At 40.4% G+C, this 19,576-nt stretch overlaps 1 long non-coding RNA gene across 1 annotated transcript; it reads right to left on the reverse strand.

Moving 5' to 3' along the window:
- Positions 1-13,926: 13,926 nt before the first annotated feature.
- On the reverse strand, positions 13,927-15,058 carry LOC119987910. The gene is made up of 2 exons (XR_005465514.1): positions 14,515-15,058; positions 13,927-14,270 (listed from the first exon to the last, which is right to left on the reverse strand). It is a non-coding gene; the product is annotated as an uncharacterized LOC119987910 (long non-coding RNA).
- Between the last annotated feature and the right edge of the window lie 4,518 nt (positions 15,059-19,576).

Genomic DNA, 19,576 nt, shown 5'->3' on the forward strand with positions numbered 1-19,576 from the left:
TTTTTCCTTCTTTGCGGAGTATCATAGGTCACTACACAACTTTCTCGTCCAAACAAACTCAGACGGTCGACATTCCAAAAACTTCCCCAGACCTCCATCATCAAAATTTGACTTAGTCCAGCTGCCAACTGTTGATTCTTACTTCTCGTTGATCATGTGAGTGAGATAATCATACGTATGACATACCTTCAATGTTGTACAAGTAATTTAAGAAATTCAAATCACAAATTAATAAAATGAATATTCCATAAAATAATTATCGGATACAAGAGTGTGAAAAATAATGGTCAACCAAGCAAGTAATCACATCCTACATAAACATATGGATCTAACATGTGCAAAAAAAGAATCCCTAGTTATAGGTTTCAAGACCACCTCTTTCTGTGCAATTATATCTATGTTATAATGATATTTCAACTACATATGTTTAGTTTTTTCATGGTACGTAGGATCTTTAGAAAATGTCAGTGCAACCATACTATCACACCAAATTGTGATAGATTTTGATGTAGTCTTGACAACTGATAGAACATTCTTAGCCATATAACCTCTTGGACTACTAAGCTACATGCAATGTACTCAGCCTCCATAGTAGATAAGGCTATATGCAAGATTGATTTTTTTTCCTACTCCACGAGATCACTCCTTCGTTAAGCAAAAGGCATATCCTGAAGTTGATTTGCATTCATCCACGTCTCCTTCCCAGTCTACATCAGAGTGGTTGACTAACCGCAAATCCTCCCCTTGATAATCCAGTACATAGTCCATCGTTCCTTTCAAGTACCTTAGTATCCTTTCGACCGCTTTTCAGTGCTCAAGCCTGAGATTCAATTGAAAGAGACCTACTATCCCAACTGTTGGGATTATCTCCTAAAAACATACCATGTATGACAGTTCTGAGGTTTATTGATAAATATTTAATATTGCATTATGTGTGTTAGACGTCTTTTCATTTATGTATGAATGTTCCATCAATATCTAGAGATGTTATTTATAGTAATCTTGGATACTCAGATACACTTTATGTGTAAGTATAAATAGACACAAGATTCACTATTACATCTTAAATAAATTAGTCACAACCAGATTAACAAAGCTAGGCACTTTGTTGATATAGGTTGTAATGCATGGACATCTCCAAATAGGAGAGTGGTTTGTCTTGATCACTCGAGAGGAGTCTCGGATTGGTGCACTAGTGTATGTAAGGAAACATACATTGATGGACTTACATAGGAAAGAACAACCAAAAAAGTACTATCAATGAGTTGTTCATCATATAGCTGTGAGAGTACGATATCTCTTAAGCTTGAGTAGGTCAATACTTTCATACTTATAGCGTGTGCGTTTTGATTCATCAATGAGTGAGACACACACTATTGTCAATATACTCGATGAATTGGATGTATGCCTCTAGGGTGTGGGAACATACCTACAACATAGTCATTCATGTACTTTCAGGATACGGAAGTGTAAGCACCCACCTGAGAGGTTCAAATTAATCTACCCAGAAACTCTGCAGAGTGATCCTTATGGATCAAGTGTTAGCATTTAGATCGACTGGCCAATCTAATACGCTTAGTGGATAGATTTAAGGGAATTGAGAGCTCAGGGGAAATATGGACTTTGGAGTGTTTGATAGTACATAAACTCTCACTCCAACTGACCGGGTGTTGCATGGAGGATATATTCATACACATCTCACAGGTCAGGGACAGGTTTCTAATAGGAAAAGCCTTGATGTAAGAATCGTACATCTCTGGGAGTTCATCCATAGTTCAGATAGTGTCAGACGAACATTGGATTGAAATATTATTCCTAGTCATAGGGCTTGGCGGTAAAGAATAATGTTTCGGGAGCCTAGATTTGTATGTCCTGCGGAGTCCCCTTGGTAGCCTCATTTTAGTCTCTCATCCTACTAAAGGAAGATCGGCAAATTTCACCTTATCACAACTGTCATTGGGATATTTCAAGAATAGAGTTTGTATAACAAAAAGGATATAATTTTATTGGGTTTTGGTTTCCCAAAGATAACCTCAAGATAAAATTATTTTTGTTAAGATATACAAAATTCTTGTAAGTGTATCTATATTAAATAATAAGTCTCAGAATTTTGGTTTAGATTGTAAAATAAGTATTTTACATAATCAAAATTAAAGTCAAGAATGGACCAAAGACCAATATAATATCTGAGCCTTGAATTCTTGAAAGATTGGGCCCAAAGGAAAACGTAGAGGTCCAATAAAGTTGGAAAGATTCTATTGTGGACCAAGATAGGCCCAACCCATGCCTTGCAATGCAAGACACGGTCGGCCATACTAGGTTTTCCAAAAAGTTGGCCAATCACTACTTGAATTGGTGGTCAAGTTTGTTAGTTTCCTAATTCCAATGGAATTGGAATTTCAAAGACCTAGTGACACTTATTTAATTCTATATAAATACAACACTTCTATATTTTTTGTTTAAGCATCAAGGTTGTAGTTTTTTTTTCTCAGCCGCTTAAGACAAAAAGAAAAAAGGAAGAGTGAAATCTTATAGTAGCCGAGTGTTACATTCACACAAAAAGGAAGCAACCGTGTGTGTAATTTTGGTTCACCGCCAATCGGTGATTTTTGTTTTGCTTGTTCGCAAGGAGATTAAGGGGAATACCAAGGAAACGACGTAGGCATTCCAAGTTCATAGAGATCAAGACGGTGATTCGCACGGTCAAGAAAAGAAGAAAGCTTAGGACCTCGATTTTGAAGAGGTTGGTTAATCTCTAACTTTCTTGATGCCATGTTGTGTGTGCTTGATCTTGTTTTAATAATTGTTAGGATATAAACCTAGAAGCATGCTAGGATTATTTACAAAGATTAAAACTTGATCTTGTGTGTTCAATTAACATGTTAAAATAAGATTTGAGATCAAATAAATTTTTAGAAGCATGTTAGGCAAAAACACGCTATGGTCATAGGGCATCGTTTGTTAAATTTTGATTTACACCTATGCTAAGACAATCCTAGTTAGCTTCCGCTGTATGTCTAAAATTGATTTTAGCAACCAACACCAACGGCATAGCTGATATCTAGTCGAATACACAACATTGCATATATGAGTCTCCCAATAGCACTAGAATATGGTACTCTGAATATTTTATCTTTTTCTTCTGGAGTCTTGGGATCCATTTTTTGAATAAGGCTAATATTCCTTTCACAAGAAGTATCTATAGATTTACAGTTATGGATATAAAATCATTCCAATACCTTGTGTAGGTAAGTCTCTTGAGATAAACTCAAAATTCTTTTTGAACGATTCCTTAAGATTTTTACTTTAGTAGATAATTGGCTTCACCCATATTTTTAATTTTAAAGTTTGACATAAACTCTTTGTTATTTTCAACCAATAAGATGTCATCCACGTATAAGGATAAGGTGAATCGAAGCTATTCTCACCATTGGTAAAAAAAAGTTTCTTCGTAATCAATTCCCTCTTTGTGATTGTACTCCTTAGCCATAAATCTAGCTTTATATTGATCTATGTTCTCATCAGCGTTACACTTGATTTGGAGAACCAATTTATTCCCAACTGGTTTTCAATTGGGTGGAAGTTCAAGTAAGTCCCAGACCTGGTTTTTTGTTCCATAAACTCCATTTCTTCAATCTCAAATTGACGATGGAGAATATGTTCATCCATAGTCCTTCAAGGTGGAGATTTAACTTGATCTTGCTCGTCTTGAGAATTTTCAGCTAAAACGTCGCTCCCCTTGTTCCTATATAGTTTAGTATCCTCAATTCACAACTATTACCATCATCATTGATACTCGTTGTTTTATAAAATTGAAAACATAGGTTCGTATTTTAGGTCCTTACTCTATGATAACCAACATAAATTTACTATAGATAAATTTCAATATATACTAACCATAACAAACCGCATTAGATAATGCAGATAAATTTTAATATAAACTAACCATAAATAACGACAACATCTACTATAGTGACCTATCCTAGAGGAGATTTGTAATATCCTGACCTGATTTTTACACTATTCATAGTTTTTTGACGCATTGTTCGAGGTGGAGTGAACCTCGATGATCGCAAATCGGGATTTGAGAAGAATAAAAATTAAATTAAGATAAAAATCTGGAAATATTTTTCGTAAGTGGGGGATTTAAAAAGAAAATTTTTGGGACAAGAATCACCTTAATCGGAGTTAAATGGAATTAGTTATGATTTTTTAAAGTTTAATACGTGTATATGTCTTATAAATGTACAATGGCATTTCTGTAAAAACTGTAGGGACTACAGTGAAAAGATGAATTAATTAATTAAATACCAAAACCTTTTAAAATTTTCAAAAACGCCCTCTTGTTTTCACGATTTTCTCTCTCTCTCTCTCCTCTTTCTCTCTCTTAAACGGGTTTGACAGTGATTTTGTGATTCCGGCGATGGTGGTGGTTGTGGTTGGTACCAGAAGAAGCGTATTGACGAGACGAGTGTAACCCAACTTGAATCACATCAAAAGAGCTCCGGTTTGGGAGAAATCTAGGATTGAAGTTCCGGCCACCGTGAACTTCCTTTGGTTGATTCGGCCGATTCCGGCGACGGTTTGGCTTGTTTCAGGTACCTATGAGTTCATCTCATCAAGCTCTTCGACTTGATATAAGATTTGACAGGTTTGGGTGGTCGGATCGCCGGCGGTAGTGTTCAATAGGTTTTGGCCGAGTTGACCGAGTCAGGCCGAGTTGACTCGGTTGACTGGTGTGTTGACCGGTCTGACCCAGTTTGACCCGGTTTGGCACTGTTTCACCAGGTTTGACCCGGTTTTACACTGTTTGACCCGGTTTTGGCCATTTGACCCGGTATTGATAGTTGACCATTGACCGTTGACCATAGTTGACCGATGGTATTTTAACTGTATTTTCGTGTATCGTGTTTTTCGGTGTAGACGGTGATCCCGGTTGAGATTCGGAGCGGGTTGACTTTCGGAGTCAGGGGTTGACGGGGACGCTTGCGTGGTATTTGCTTTCCGATTTCCAGGTAGGGTTTTCCTTACTCTTGTGATTCTAGAGTTCCGGTTTCACGGACTCTTATTATAAGGTGGTTTTGTCGGTTTCCGGGGGTGGAAATACGGCTTGCTATATGTTTATTTATATTCCTAGTTGATTATGATTATTGGATTGTTTTTAGGAGTGGGGTGGTTGGAGGTGATTGGAGGTGGTTGATGTAGACTGTGGGGCCCATATAGGAGCCCAATTTATTGGATATGGATTTATGATGGATGATATATATAGACCGGGTACGTACCTGTAGACCGTCTGAGATGAGGTGCATCATAGGGGACGCTCTCTGGTGTAGGCTATGCTATTGGGATATCTGATCCTCATCCAGTTTCGGTGTGGACCTAGACTGGGAGACACCCTACGGGGATTAGGGTGGGTCCAGGGGTGGATTATGGATTACGGATTATGAATTATGGACTTTGGAGTGGATTATGGATTTCTGGTGACTGGGGTTCGTGGTTACAGTGCTATATAGCCTTATCGGCTACTATATTACCTGATTGGACTGTCGATGATTGCTTATTTATTGTATTGCTTATTCTGCATCATATTCCTGGATTTCTTATATTTTTTTGGATATCGGTGTTTCCTTTCTACCCCCTACTGAGCTTTGTAGCTCACCCCTCTTCTTTATTCCCTTTCAGGTGAGTTCGGTGCGGGAGATGGTGGTTAGTGACGGGTTGCGTGAGCTGATGTGTAGCCTCGAGCCGACTATTCTAGCAGGGCGTGGATTTTGGTATTGTATTTTGTGTATATTACACGGTTTGGTATCGAGTGGATATATTCTACTGATCCGTTGTTGTATATTTACTCCGGTGGTTATCTTGTTGGCTACACATCATGCGCTTCCCGACTAACCTGGTGAGTTTTTATTTTTGGTGTTTCTTGCTTTTGGATTTATGTATACGTGTGTTATATTTTCCAGATATGGTGGATACACGTAGTACCCGGGCACGAGGAATGGGATGGGGTAGGGGACGACATGGGGCGGATGAGCCTCATGGGGTAGATGAGGCGGGTGTGCCTGAGGTATACCCGTTAGAGCGTGGGCGAGGATTGAGAGGTAGGGGTGCGAGACGTGGTAGAGGTGTGAGACGTGGGAGGGGTAGGGGTAGGGGCAGGTAGGGAGTGTATATAGACCCAGTGGATGATGTTGAGGAGGATCAGGAGGTACCACCGGTACAGCCAGCACCACAGGGGGTAGAGCGCGGTAGTGACTACTTTACGGCAGGAGGTCCGGGATGTTACTGAGTTGGTGTGAGCTCTTGGGAAGACTGTTACGGGACTTGTGACCCAAATTACTGCTCCAACCCAGCTGCATCACAGGCACCTATTGAGGTTCCAGCATTGGTTCTGGCTCTGGGTGGGTTACAGGAGGGTGCAGGACAGATTGTGGCAGCACAGGTAGTTCCTTTGGTGACTGACACTTCGATCAAGGAGCTAGCCGAGTTGCGGAAGACGAATCCTTGGGTTTATAGGGGAGTGATAGATCCAGTGGCAGTAGAGGAGTGGCTTCGCCAGCTACGCAGGAAGATGACCCCTTGCGGATTCCTGAGGAGAGGAGGGCTTTATTAGCTGCGGAGTTTCTAGAAGGGGATGCTTTCACTTGGTGGGAGGTGATGACAGTTAGTCGGGGCAGAGAGGGTGTGCCATGGGTAGAGTTTGAGACGCTTTTCTGGCACAGTATGTTCCACAGACGGTGCGTGTAGCTAAGGCTAAGGAGTTTCTCGAGTTGATTCAGTCTCCAGACATGACAGTGACACAGTATCAAGCTCGTTATGAGGAGTTAGGGCGATATGGGGAGGAGTATATTTGCACAGAAGAAAAGAATATTCTGAAATTTAGGAGAGGATTGTCACCAAAGATTTCACCTCATTTGGCGGTTCAGACTATCACCACCTATTGTGAGTGTATTGATAAGGCACTCGGAGTGGAGAGGATTTTAGTGGAGATTAAGGATTACTGTGAGATTCACAAGAGGAAGCTTGAGAGTTCTACATCTGCTACTGGCGAGAATAGTCAGCACAGACACAGGACTGATACTCGGGGTCAGTAGCAGAGTCAGAGGTAGGGTTCTCAGAGTCGGAGGCAGGGTTACCGAGGACCTAGGCAGGGACAGCAGGGTCCTAGACAGGTTCAGCAGGGGCAGAGACAGGTTTAGCAGGGGCAGAGATCAGACCAGCAGGGATAGTCTTCGAGGCGGGACCAACAACCTCAACATTGCTATGTTTGTGGTCATGTGGGCCACATGCGTTGGGATTGTCCTATGGCAAACAACCCGTTATATTTCCGATGTGGTTTGCCAGGACATACTAGAAGAGATTGTCCGCAGGGTGGAGGACCTGCATTGCCAGTACCTCGAGGTCAGAGGGCTCCAGCTCCAGTTCCAGCACCAGTTCCTGTACCGAGAGGTCCTGCAGGACGGGGTAGGCCACCAGCTCAGCAGCAGCAAATTCAGAGAGGTGGAGTGTATGCAGTTGGCCCTGATGCGGTACCAGCAGAGCGAGATCATTTGGGAGGTAGGTTTCTCTTATTCAGTTCTTGGGCACGTGTTTTGTTTGACACTGGTGCTACGCATTCATTTATTTCTGCATCATTTGCTGAGGCATTGGGTTTAGAGATTACAGGAGTGCCGAGGAGATTTATAGTTGATTCATCCCTAGGACCAGGTACCATGATTAGTGGTATCTGTAGGGACTGTGTTTAGTTTCGCAGACCATGAGTTTAGAGCTGATCTGTTTGTGATGTCATTTACTGATTTTGATGTTATTCTTGGATTGGATTGGTTGACTGCGTATGAGGCGATTATAGAGTGTGCTGAGAGGAGGATTACACTGATTGTGTTATAGCGGGTTTGATTACTTCAGCGTCTAGGGAGGATTCTTCGATCCTTATACCGGTTGTGAAGCATTACATGGATGTTTTTCCTGATGATTTACTGGGGTTGCCACCACAGAGGGAGATTGATTTTGTGATTGAGTTCTATACCACCGTACAGGATGGCACCAACAGAGCTGTAGGAGTTAGACACTCAGTTGATCGGTTTACAGAAGTTGGGTTTTACACCTGTTTTGTTTGTGAAAAAGAAGGATGGTACGATGCGTATGTGTGTGGACTACTGACAGCTGAACAGGGTGACAGTGAAGAACAAATATCCATTGCCGAGGATTAATGATTTGTTTGATCAGTTGAGAGGTTACCACTATTACTCCAAGATTGATCTCAGATCGGGTACCACCAGTTGAGGATCCAGGAGGGGGATATTCCGAAGACAGCTTTCCGCGCACGGTTTGGCCATTATGAGTACTTGGTTATGCCATTTGGGCTAATGAATGCAGCTGCAGCGTTTATGGATTTGATGCACAGGGTGTTTAGGTCGTATCTGGATCAGTTTGTGTTTGTGTTCATTGATGACATATTGGTTTATTCAGCCACTGAGGAGGAGCATGTCAGACACTTGGAGATTGTGTTGCAGACGCTCAGAGAGCATAAACTGTATGCCAAGCTGAGTAAGTGTGAGTTTTGGGTGACTCAAGTGAGATTTTTAGGGCATGTGATTTCTCAGGAGGGTATGGCGGTGGATCCAGCTAAGGTGGAGGCAATGGTAGCATGGAGGAGACCGAAGAATGTAGGAGAGATTCACAGTTTCCTAGGATTAACATGTTACTATCGGCGTTTTATCGAGGGGTCCTCGAGGATTACGGCACCGATGACTCATTTGACCCGAAAGGATACTCCGTTTGTATGGATAGACGAGTGTTAGCAGGCTTTCCAGGAGTTGAAGACTCGGCTCACATCACCTCCAGTGTTGGTGATACCAGACAGAGGTATTGGTTATCGGGTGTATTGTGATGCTTCAGGAGTTGGATTGGGTTGTGTCTTGATGCAACAAGAGAGAGTGGTTGAATATGCTTCACGTTTATTGAAACCGCACGAAAGGAATTATCCTGTGCACAATTTGGAGTTGGCTGCGGTAGTGTTCGTACTTAAGCAGTGGAGAAAGGTTTGAGGTATTCTCGAATCACAGGAGTCTTCGGTACTTGTTTACTCAGAGGGATCTAAACCAAAGGCAGCACAGATGGATGGAGTATCTTGAGGACTTTGATTTTTCTTTACAGTATCATCCGGGCAAGGCCAATGTGGTGGCTAACACCTTGAGTAGAAGATTGGTTGTAGCTCGGTTGGCTATTCAGGAGTTTGGGTTGGTGTACACACTTAGTCAGTATCGACTGGATATAAAGGAGCGTGGAGATGTATTGAGTTTACGGAGTTTGATTGCTCGTCCGACACTTGTACAGCGGGTGTTGGATGCACAATTGGGGGATGCATTATTTGATGACATTGAGGATATAGAGGGATGGGTTAGAGGCACTGATGGTGGAGTCAGATTCCGAGGCAAGCTAGTAGTTACAGAGGATACAGAGCTACGGGAGGAGATACTTCGGGAGGCACACCACTCACGGTTTACGATGCATCCTGGTGCTACTAAGATGTATCGAGACTTGCGGAGGTAGTATTGGTGGAGTGGCACAGACCGTGACTCACTGTCTTACCTGTCAGCAGGTAAAGGCAGAGCATCGATGACCCGCTGGATTATTACAGCCGCTTCCATTACCTGAATGGAAGTGGGAGCATATCACTATGGATTTTGTGATGGGTTTATCTATGACTCCGCGGAGACATGATGCAGTTTGGGTTGTTGTGGATCGGTTAACAAAGACAGCTCATTTTATGCCTATTCGTCAGACATATTAGATTGAGTTGTTCACGAGATTATATGTACGGGAGATAGTCCGATTGCATGGGGTACCGTTGAGTATTGTGTCTGATCGGGATCCCAGGTTTACTTCACGGTTCTGGGGCAGTTTTCAGGATAGTCTGGGGACGAAACTGAACTCCGGTACAATTTTTCATCCTCAGACTGATGGGCAGAGTGAGCGAAATATTCAGATTCTAGAGGATATGCTTCGGGCTTGTGTGATGGATTTCCGAGGAGATTGGGAGACCCATATTCCTTTAGTGGAGTTCGTGTACAATAATAGTTACCAGAGCAGTATTCAGATAGCACCGTTTGAGGCATTATATGGGAGACTTTGTAGATCGTCGTTGTGTTGGTCAGAGGTTGGAGACAGACCATTATTGGGTCCAAAGATGGTGCAACAGACTACTGAGGTGGTGACAGTGATTCGACACAGCTTCTGACAGCTCAGTCACGTCAGAAGAGCTACGCGGATAGGAGACGTAGACCTCTACAGTTTCAGGTGGGGGATCACGTGTTTTTGAGGGTTAGTCCGAGGCGAAGGATACAAAGATTTGGGACAGCGGGAAAGTTAGCTCCGAGGTTTATAGGACCATTTGAGATTTTGGAGAGGGTGGGGACGGTAGCTTATCGATTAGCATTACCCCTACAGTTGTCAGGAGTACATGGTGTATTTCATGTTTCTATGTTACGGAGATACCATAGGGACCCTTCTTATATATTAGATTGGTCTACCTTGGAGATTGGTGAGGACGCTACTTTTGAGACCCGTCCTATCAGGGTTGTGGATAGGCAGGAGAGACGACTACAATCGAAGACCATACCCTTAGTCAAGGTGATATGGCAACATTATGGAGTAGAGGAGGCGACCTGGGAGTTGGAGTCTGACATGCGAGCTAGATATCCAGAGTTATTCTCTACCTAGGTATAATTTTAATTTGGGGGACGAAATTTTTCTTAAGGGGGAAGGATGTAATATCCTGACCTGATTTTTACACTATTCATAGTTTTTTTGACGCGTTGATCGAGGTGGAGTGAACCTCGATGATCGTGAACCGGCGTTTGGGAAAAATAAAAATTAAATTAAGATAAAAATCTGAAAATATTTTTCGTAAGTGGGGGATTTAAAAAGAACATTTTTGGGACAAGAATCACCTTAATCGGAGTTAAATGGAATTAGTTATGATTTTTTTAAGTTTAATACGTGTATATGTCTTATAAATGTACAATGACATTTCTGTATAAACTGTAGGGACTACAGTGAAAAGATGAATTAATTAATTAAATACCAAAACATTTTAAATTTTTCAAAAACACCCTCTTGTTTTCACGATTTTCTCTCTCTCTTCTCTTTCTCTCTCTTAAACGGGTTTGACAGTGATTTTGTGATTCCGGAGACGGTGGTGGTCGTGGTTGGTACCAAAAGAAGCATATTGACGAGAAGAGTGTAACTCAACTTGAATCACATCAAATGGAGCTCCGGTTTGGGAGAAATCTGGGATTGAAGTTCTGGCCAACGTGAACTTCATTTGGTCGATCCGGCCGATTCTGGAGACGGTTTGACTTGTTTCAGGTACCTATGAGTTCATCTCATCAAGCTCTTCGATTTGATATAAGATTTGATAGGTTTGGGTGGCCGGATCACCGGCGGTAGTGTTGAATGGGTTTCGACCGAGTTAACCGAGTCAGGCCAAGTTGACTCGGTTGACTGGTGTGTTGACCGGTCTGACCCGGTTTTGGCCATTTGACCCGGTTTGACCGTTGACCATTGACTTTGATCGTTGATCATAGTTGACCAATCGTATTTTAACTGTATTTTCTTATATCGTGTTTTTCGGTGTAGACGGTGATCCTGGTTGTGATTCGGAGCAGGTTGACTTTTGGAGTCAGGGGTTGACGGGGACGCTTGCGTGGTATTTGCTTTCCGATTTTCAGGTAGGGGTTTCCTTACTCTTACTTGTGATTCTAGAGTTCCGGTTTCACGGACTCTTATTATATGGTGGTTTTGTCGGTTTCCGGGGGTGGAAATACGGCTTGTTATATATTTATTTATATTCCTAGTTGATTATGATTATTGGATTTTTTTTAGGGGTGAGGTGGTTGGAGGTGATTGGAGGTGGTTGATGTAGACTGTGGGGCCCGTATAGGAGCCCAATTTATTGGATATGGATTTACGATGGATGATATTTATAGACCGGGTACGTACCTGTAGACCGTCTGAGATGAGGTGCATCATAAGGGACGCTCTCTCGTGTAGGCTATGCTATCGGGATATCCGATCCTCATACAGTTTCGGTGTGGACCTGGACTGGGAGACACCCTACGGGGATTAGGGTGGGTCCAGGGGTGGATTATGGATTATGGATTATGAATTATGGATTTTGGAGTGGATTATGGATTTCTGGTAGCCGGGGTTTGTGGTTACAGTGCTATATAGCCTTATCGGCTACTATATTACCTGATTGGATTGTCGATGATTGCTTATTTATTGTATTGCTTATTCTACATCATATTCCTGGATTTCTTATTTTTTTTGGATATCGGTGTTTCCTTTCTACGCCCTACTGAGCTTTGTAGCTCACCCCTCTTCTTTATTCCCTTTCAGGTGAGTTCGGTGCGGGAGATGGTGGTCAGTGACGGGTTGCGTGAGCTGATTTGTAGCCTCGTGCCGACTATTCTAGCAGTGCGTGGATTTTGGTATTGTATTTTGTGTATATTACACGGTTTGGTATCGAGTGGATATATTCTACTGATTCGCTGTTGTATATTTACTCCGGTGGTTTAGGTGGTTATCACTATTATTATTACATATGTTTATTGGGTTTAATTATCGGTATGGGAATTGGTTCGAGGGATGGGGTGTCCCCTGCCGGTCACGTCTCTGTGGGTATAGGTACACTTCGGTATACATTAGGAAAGAGGGGCGTGGCAAGATTTGTGGAATTACCAAAATATCCCAAACACATAAACTCCATACAACATCATTCCAAAACCTTTATTTCAATCAAGAAGTGGTTGTGGCCTACCCAGATTCTGGGCGACAAGTCCCACATGTGCAAAGACATTATCAAGCCAGAACCTCCTAAGCAGCTAGGATCCAAAGGTTCATCTAAATCAGTAAAGTTCTATGCCTATGATGTATCCAAGACATAGTAGATCTTTGATTGTCTCTTGGCGGATAAGATGATCAAGTTACCTTCTGGGCATAGAATTCCTACTCCAAAAGAAATCCAAAAGAAGACATATTGTAAGTTACACAATGATTCTGTTACTTTACCAACGTTTTGGTTACTTTCAGAAATGCGATTCTTGGAATTACTTTACCAATGATTGTGTTACTTTACCAATGAGGTTGGATGCTAATCCATTTTCTCCAAAGATTGGAACACATGGTTTCAGTCAACATAGGCCAAATGCCTAGATTAACTCCAAGACATAAGGTGATTTTGGAAGATGTTCACAAGGCCAGACCACTAAGCAGACATCAAATATCCCTTGTCCAGATTTCAAATCCCAAAGAGTTCTGGCGCAACTGATAGTTTTGACAAAGGAAGCAACCAATGAAACCTTCCGGAAGACCAAGATTTTGTTCAGAATATGGGCACGTACTACTCAATTAGAGGCATGATCTGCACAAAGAAGAAATATTTATTCCAACTCTAGGGAAGGGATTCAAGGCTCCTTTTCATGAGTCAAAAGCTTTGAACTCGGGGGCAAGTTCAATGCAAGGAAAGTAAATTCAGAAGGCTCTAACTTTTTTAGACAGGATGTTTGTGGGAAACAAATCAGGGAATCAAAAAGAACAAAAGATAAGTCAGTCCATCACCGTCCTTCACAACCCAAATCCAGAATGGTCAAACCTCCAGTTTCTCTATCAATGTTTGGGTGAAAGTCCAACATCTAAAGGATAAACCAACACTCACCAAGACTCAAAATTGAAGGTTACAAAGGAAGCGACAGAAAGTAAAGAATGTTGCCAAACATCCCCAACAACCTGTCAGAAGGCTTGTCCAGATCCTAGCTAGGTAATCTAGTGGCGAAGGTGTTCAGGAATCAGTTAACCTAAAATCCAGGAATCAGTTATTGGAAATCAAGGTTGTCTGAAAACCAATGTCCAAAAGGGTACAAATGAGGAAATTATTGTCTTAACTATTTATCCTCTTCCAATTCAGTTTCTTGAGATATGACCGAAATTTTAGCAGGATTATCTCAAAGAAAGTCTAGGAGAATTTGGAATTTGTCAGTCCTACGTTCCTGAATTTTCTCAAACACGTTTCTAGCTACTACACGACACTAAGAAGCCAAGGTCACGTTCATCCTGTACTCTGAAGAAGAGAACATTTTCCATGTACTATTGTGTAGGAGTATCAATAGAATGGTGATTGTTAGCCATGTTTCCACAATTTCGAGCATGAAGCTTGCAAGCCATAAAGATGGACCATATCACAACCTCCTAGAGCACCCACATTCACCCTGAAGAATAAGCACGACCAAAGAGATACTATCATCATAGAAGGATGCGGTTATGAAGACCACTAATCCAATCACTCAAGTAAGTAACAAGAAGGCAATTTCTCATGTTTCCCCTGAAAGATTACGCATATTAACGCAGCAAAAATTTAAAATTTATTAACTATGCGATTGAGCAGGATCAATTAGCATACATGCATTAAAAGGACTATCGTATAGTCATTTAATTAGCGATTTAGATTCGTACCTTGTGTTCCTTGCTCATGAACTCAACGAACCGGATTTTCCAAAATTTAGATTGAGCTCCTTGCTGCCACGAATGTTCAACAATCAAGATCTTCGATTCACCACAAGCCGTTCACGCTTCCGGCCTCTAATTAGTCCACACACGCATGTCAAATCTTGAAACTTCCAAAACCGATCAAGGACGATCATTTGGAATAGATGGAAGCCCCAAACACTTCTCTAGCAAGAATGTGTTGGAACAAAAAAAGAAAGATCCAAAACAACTTCTTGAATCGCTCTTGAAAACGATCAAGATTGAAGAAAGGTGTTCTTGACAATCTTGCACCCTATGCTCTTGAATTGAGATGAACTTTTCTTCTCTTTAAGATCACGAAAATAGAACACCACCACCCTTTAGAAACTCATTTCTTAGTGATTAACAAGCAAGACAAATACTTGAAATTTCTTGATTGATCAACAACGGAAATCGGTACAGGAGAAAGTAAGAAGAATAGAGAAAAGAAAAACTTTCTTTGATTTTTTTCACGCCACACTTCTCTTTATTGCCGCCGTTCATGTATTTATTCTCCTAAGGGATTCAATCCCCTTGGGCATAGTAGCATACACGGCACAAACAATTATTGAGTTGTAAATCAATTACAACTCTAGTTATTTAAGATTATCTTGATAATCTTAAGAGCTTAAATTTCAACCATTGGATCATGATCATCCGATGGTCAAGATCCTTTCTCCTTTTATTGTCAGGATAAGTAGTAATTCATAATTAGTTATTATCATATGCATATGATCTTTATTCACATAATCCACGAGTAAAGTAAGAAACTATTTTTCTAACTTTCTCCTACTCTGGCCAGAGATTTTTGGATCATGAAATCACGATCACATAGGACATTCGCCCTCTTATACTGAGAGTGATATATCCCGTATTGTGCATTCATATACCTCCATGCGTTAAACACAATAACTAACTGTACGTGCACATAACCCGTGGCTAGGGAAAGCAACACATTGGACAATTAAGTTAAGGCATCTCACACACAAGATAACAATAAAGACTCATGTCCAAGGACTAGATGCGCAACCATATTTATAAGATCTTCACTTGACATGTAGTATAACTCCAAGTGATGTTCTTATGGTGGTCACATTCAGTTTACCTATTCTCTAACAGGAACCTACATGCTTGCTTTAGTGTCCCTACAAATATGGTGAATACTCACCATCCTGTTCGTAACAACAAACATAGCATGTACTAGCCTTCCGAATTATCATTTTCCAATTAATAATTCTATGGCTAGGAACATTTATGATTAAGATATAAGAGAATTTGGAATTCCATCTCAACTTTTGAAAATAAATTCTCTCTTCTTAATAAATGGACATTTATCAAAACAATTAATATATTAAGCGTATGATAAATAAAGTGCCTGTGTATTTATTAAACAAATAAATACTAACAATATCTATGAAAATTTCATAAAGCCAAATCTAACAATCGGCTTTTAGGGCATAACACTAACAATCTCCCACTTGCACTCAAAGCCAATCGCCTTGGTATCTCATACCGTACTTCTCTAAGTGACGATCCAACTACTCTCATGTCAAAGCCTTGGTGAGTGGGTCCGCTAAATTTTTTGCAAAGCTATCTTCTGTATGGAAATATCACCTCTACCAATTATCTCTCGGATGATATGGTAGCGTAGCTCGATGTGTTTGGACTTTTGATGAGACCTTGGTTCCTTGGATTGAGCTATTGCACCATTGTTGTCACAATACAGGGGTATTGGTGACTTGATGGTTGGAACCACTTCTAGTTCTGCCACGAACTTCTTTGTCCAAACGAGCTCTTTTGCTGCTTCCGAAGCTACAATGTACTCCGCTTTTGTGGTTGAATAGGCAGTAGTAGGTTGCTTAGAACTTTTCCAATACACAGCTCTACCATTAAGAGTTATCACATAACCCGTAGTGGATTTTCTATCATCCACGTCAGATTGAAAATCCGAATCAGTATATCCTTCAACTCTCAAGTTATTGCCTCCATAAATCAAGAATAAATCCTCAGTTCTTCTTAAGTACTTAAGGATAGTCTTGACCGCGACCCAATGTTTTGAACCTGGGTTTGAATAATATCTACTTATAACACTTACAGCATGTGCATACATGAGGCTTCCTAATGCAGATGCATATGGAATCGAGTTCATGCTTGCTCTCTCCTCAAATGCTTTTGGAGACATGCTTTTAGACAAGTGGATTCCATGTCGAAAGGGTAGATACCCTCCCCTGGAATTTTTCATTTGAATCCTTTTCAGAATCTTGTCTATCTACGTGGATTGGGATAATCCTAATAACCTATTAGATCTATCTCTATAGATCTTTATACCTAGTATATAGGATGCATCTCACGAGTCCTTCATAGAGAACTTCTTTGAGAGCCATAATTTGACCGTAGATAAAATACCTACATCATTCCCAATGAGTAGTATGTCATCGATATAAAGAATAAGGAATACAATAGTGCTCCCACTGATCCTCTTGTACACACATGGCTCATCCATATTTTGAATGAAACCAAATGATTTGATTTCCTCATCGAATCGGATGTTCCAATTTCGAGAAGCTTGTTTTAGTCCATATATTGATCTTTATAGTTTGCATACCTTGTGACTTTCACTATTCGACACGACTCCCTCTGGTTGTGCGTATCTCTTCCTCAATGTTTCCATTAAGGAAAGCATTCTTTATATCCATTTGCAAAATTTCTTAGTCGTAATATGTAGCTATTGCAAGCATAATCCGAATAGACTTTATCATGGCTACTGGTGAAAAAGTTTCCTCTTAGTCAACTCCTTATCTTTGAGTATAACCTTTAGCCACTAGCCTAGCCTTATAAGTCTCCACGTTTTCGTCTACGCCTCTCTTTCTCTTGAAGATCTATTTACATCCTATAGGTACAATACCTTGAGGAGGGTCTACAAGAGTCCAAATGCAATTAGAATACATGGAGTCCATTTCGGATTTCATGGCATCTTGCCATAAACTCGAGTCGATAACAGATATCGCTTCTTTGTAGCTGTTAGGATCCTCATTTCATAATGAGTATTCTCCATATTACCTTCATAGAGATATCCAAATCTCTTAGGTGGTGCAGATGTTCTAACAGACCTACGTAGAGGTTGTGTGTCTTGAATATCTACTTGAATAGGATTTTTGACTGGTTCTCTCTCAATTTGTGATTCATTAATCACTTCATCAAGTTCTACCCTCTTAGTTGTACCTTTATCTTGAATAACTCTTTTTGAAGAAATATAGCATTCCTACTAACAAACACTTTGTTATCTGTAGGAAGGCAGAAGTAATATCCCAATGATTCGTTGGGATATCCCACAAATCGACATTTGTGAGACCTAGCCTCCAACTTTTCGACTTCTGTCTTCTTGACATAAGTAGGACATCCCCAAATCTTTAAGTATTTGAGATTTGGTTTGTTCCCATGCCACATCTCATGTGGTGTCTTTGAAACGGATTTGGTTGGAACCCTATTCAATAAATGGTTAGCAGTATCAAGGGCATATCCCCAAAAGGATGTAGGAAGATTAGTGAAACACATCATGGATCAAACCATATCTAATAGGGTTCAGTTCCTTCTTTCAGATACACCATTATGTTATGGAGTAGTCGATGGTGTCCATTGTGAAACGATACCACATTCCTTGAGATGATCTAAAAACTCGTTACTTAAGTATTCTCCTCCTCGATTCGAATGAAGAGTCTTAATACTTTTCCCAGTTTGATTCTCAACTTCATTCTTGAATTCTTTAAACTTTTCAAAAGATTCAGACTTGTATTTCATTAAATACAAGTAGCCTAACCGTGAATAATCATCAGTAAAGGTAATGAAGTAGTGAAAACCACCCCTAGCAATGATGTTCATTGTACCACATACATCTATATGTATGAGTTCCAATATTTGCGAAGCTCTCTCACTTTTTCCTACAAAAGGAGATTTGGTCATCTTTCCCATGATACAAGATTCACAAGTTGGTAAAGGTTTTGAATCTCTAAGATCCAAAATGTTGTTCTTAACCATCTCGTTAATTCTTTGTTCACTAATATGACCTAATCGTAAATGCCACAAGTAACTATTATTTGTGTCATCTCTTGGTCTTTTAGACCTTGTGTATCTTCCTTTTTCTCAATCACATTGACATGTTCATCCATTTTTAAGCAATAGATACCATCCACAATCATTCCAGAATTTAATAACTCTTTATTAAAATATAAAGAACATAAATTATTCTCAAAAAGAATAGAATATCCATCTCTAGTCAAACTTGAAATAGAAATAATGTTCTTCAATAAAACTAGAATGAAAAGACAATTTCTAAGTTCTAAATTATGGTTGGACGGAAGGTTCAAGATCGTGGTCCCTATGGCAGAGGTGACAACAGTTGCTCCATTGCCAACTCGGATAGTGATCTCCCCTTTAGTCAGTCTTCTTATGTGTTATATCCCCTGTAAATCATAGATTTTACGCCGGAAGTTTTACAAATTTTCGTTGCTAAAGTTTGTTAAATTTTTAGAACAATTTGTGACGGAACTTTCCGTTAAAAAAAAAATTCGTCGCAAATGTCATTGTAGTTTACGATGTGATTTCCCGCCAACATTTGCAACGGAACAACGACGGACTTTAGCAACGGATTTAGCGACGGACACGAAATTTCATTGCTAAATCCTATCTTTGGACACCACTTTCAAAAAATCTTACTTTTTCTGGCACAAATTAGTGACAGAAATAATGTCGTTGCAAATTCCGTCGCTAAATTTTATCTTTTGACACAAAGTTTGCGACGGAAATAATTCCGTTGCAAATTTCGTCGCTAATATGTCAAAAAATTATTTTAGTATATCGTTGCTGCCTCTTTTTCCCATTTCTCGCTTTTTACATTCTGTTCTTCCCCTTCATCTTCCTTGCTTTATCTTTTTCCTTTGATAATGGAGGTTCCTGAGTCTCGTAAATGGATTTACAACAGGGTTGGACCCAATCGAATGTGACCTAGTGATGA

This window comes from Tripterygium wilfordii, chromosome 3 (assembly GCF_013401445.1).
Source record: "Tripterygium wilfordii isolate XIE 37 chromosome 3, ASM1340144v1, whole genome shotgun sequence".
Lineage (NCBI taxonomy): Eukaryota > Viridiplantae > Streptophyta > Magnoliopsida > Celastrales > Celastraceae > Tripterygium > Tripterygium wilfordii.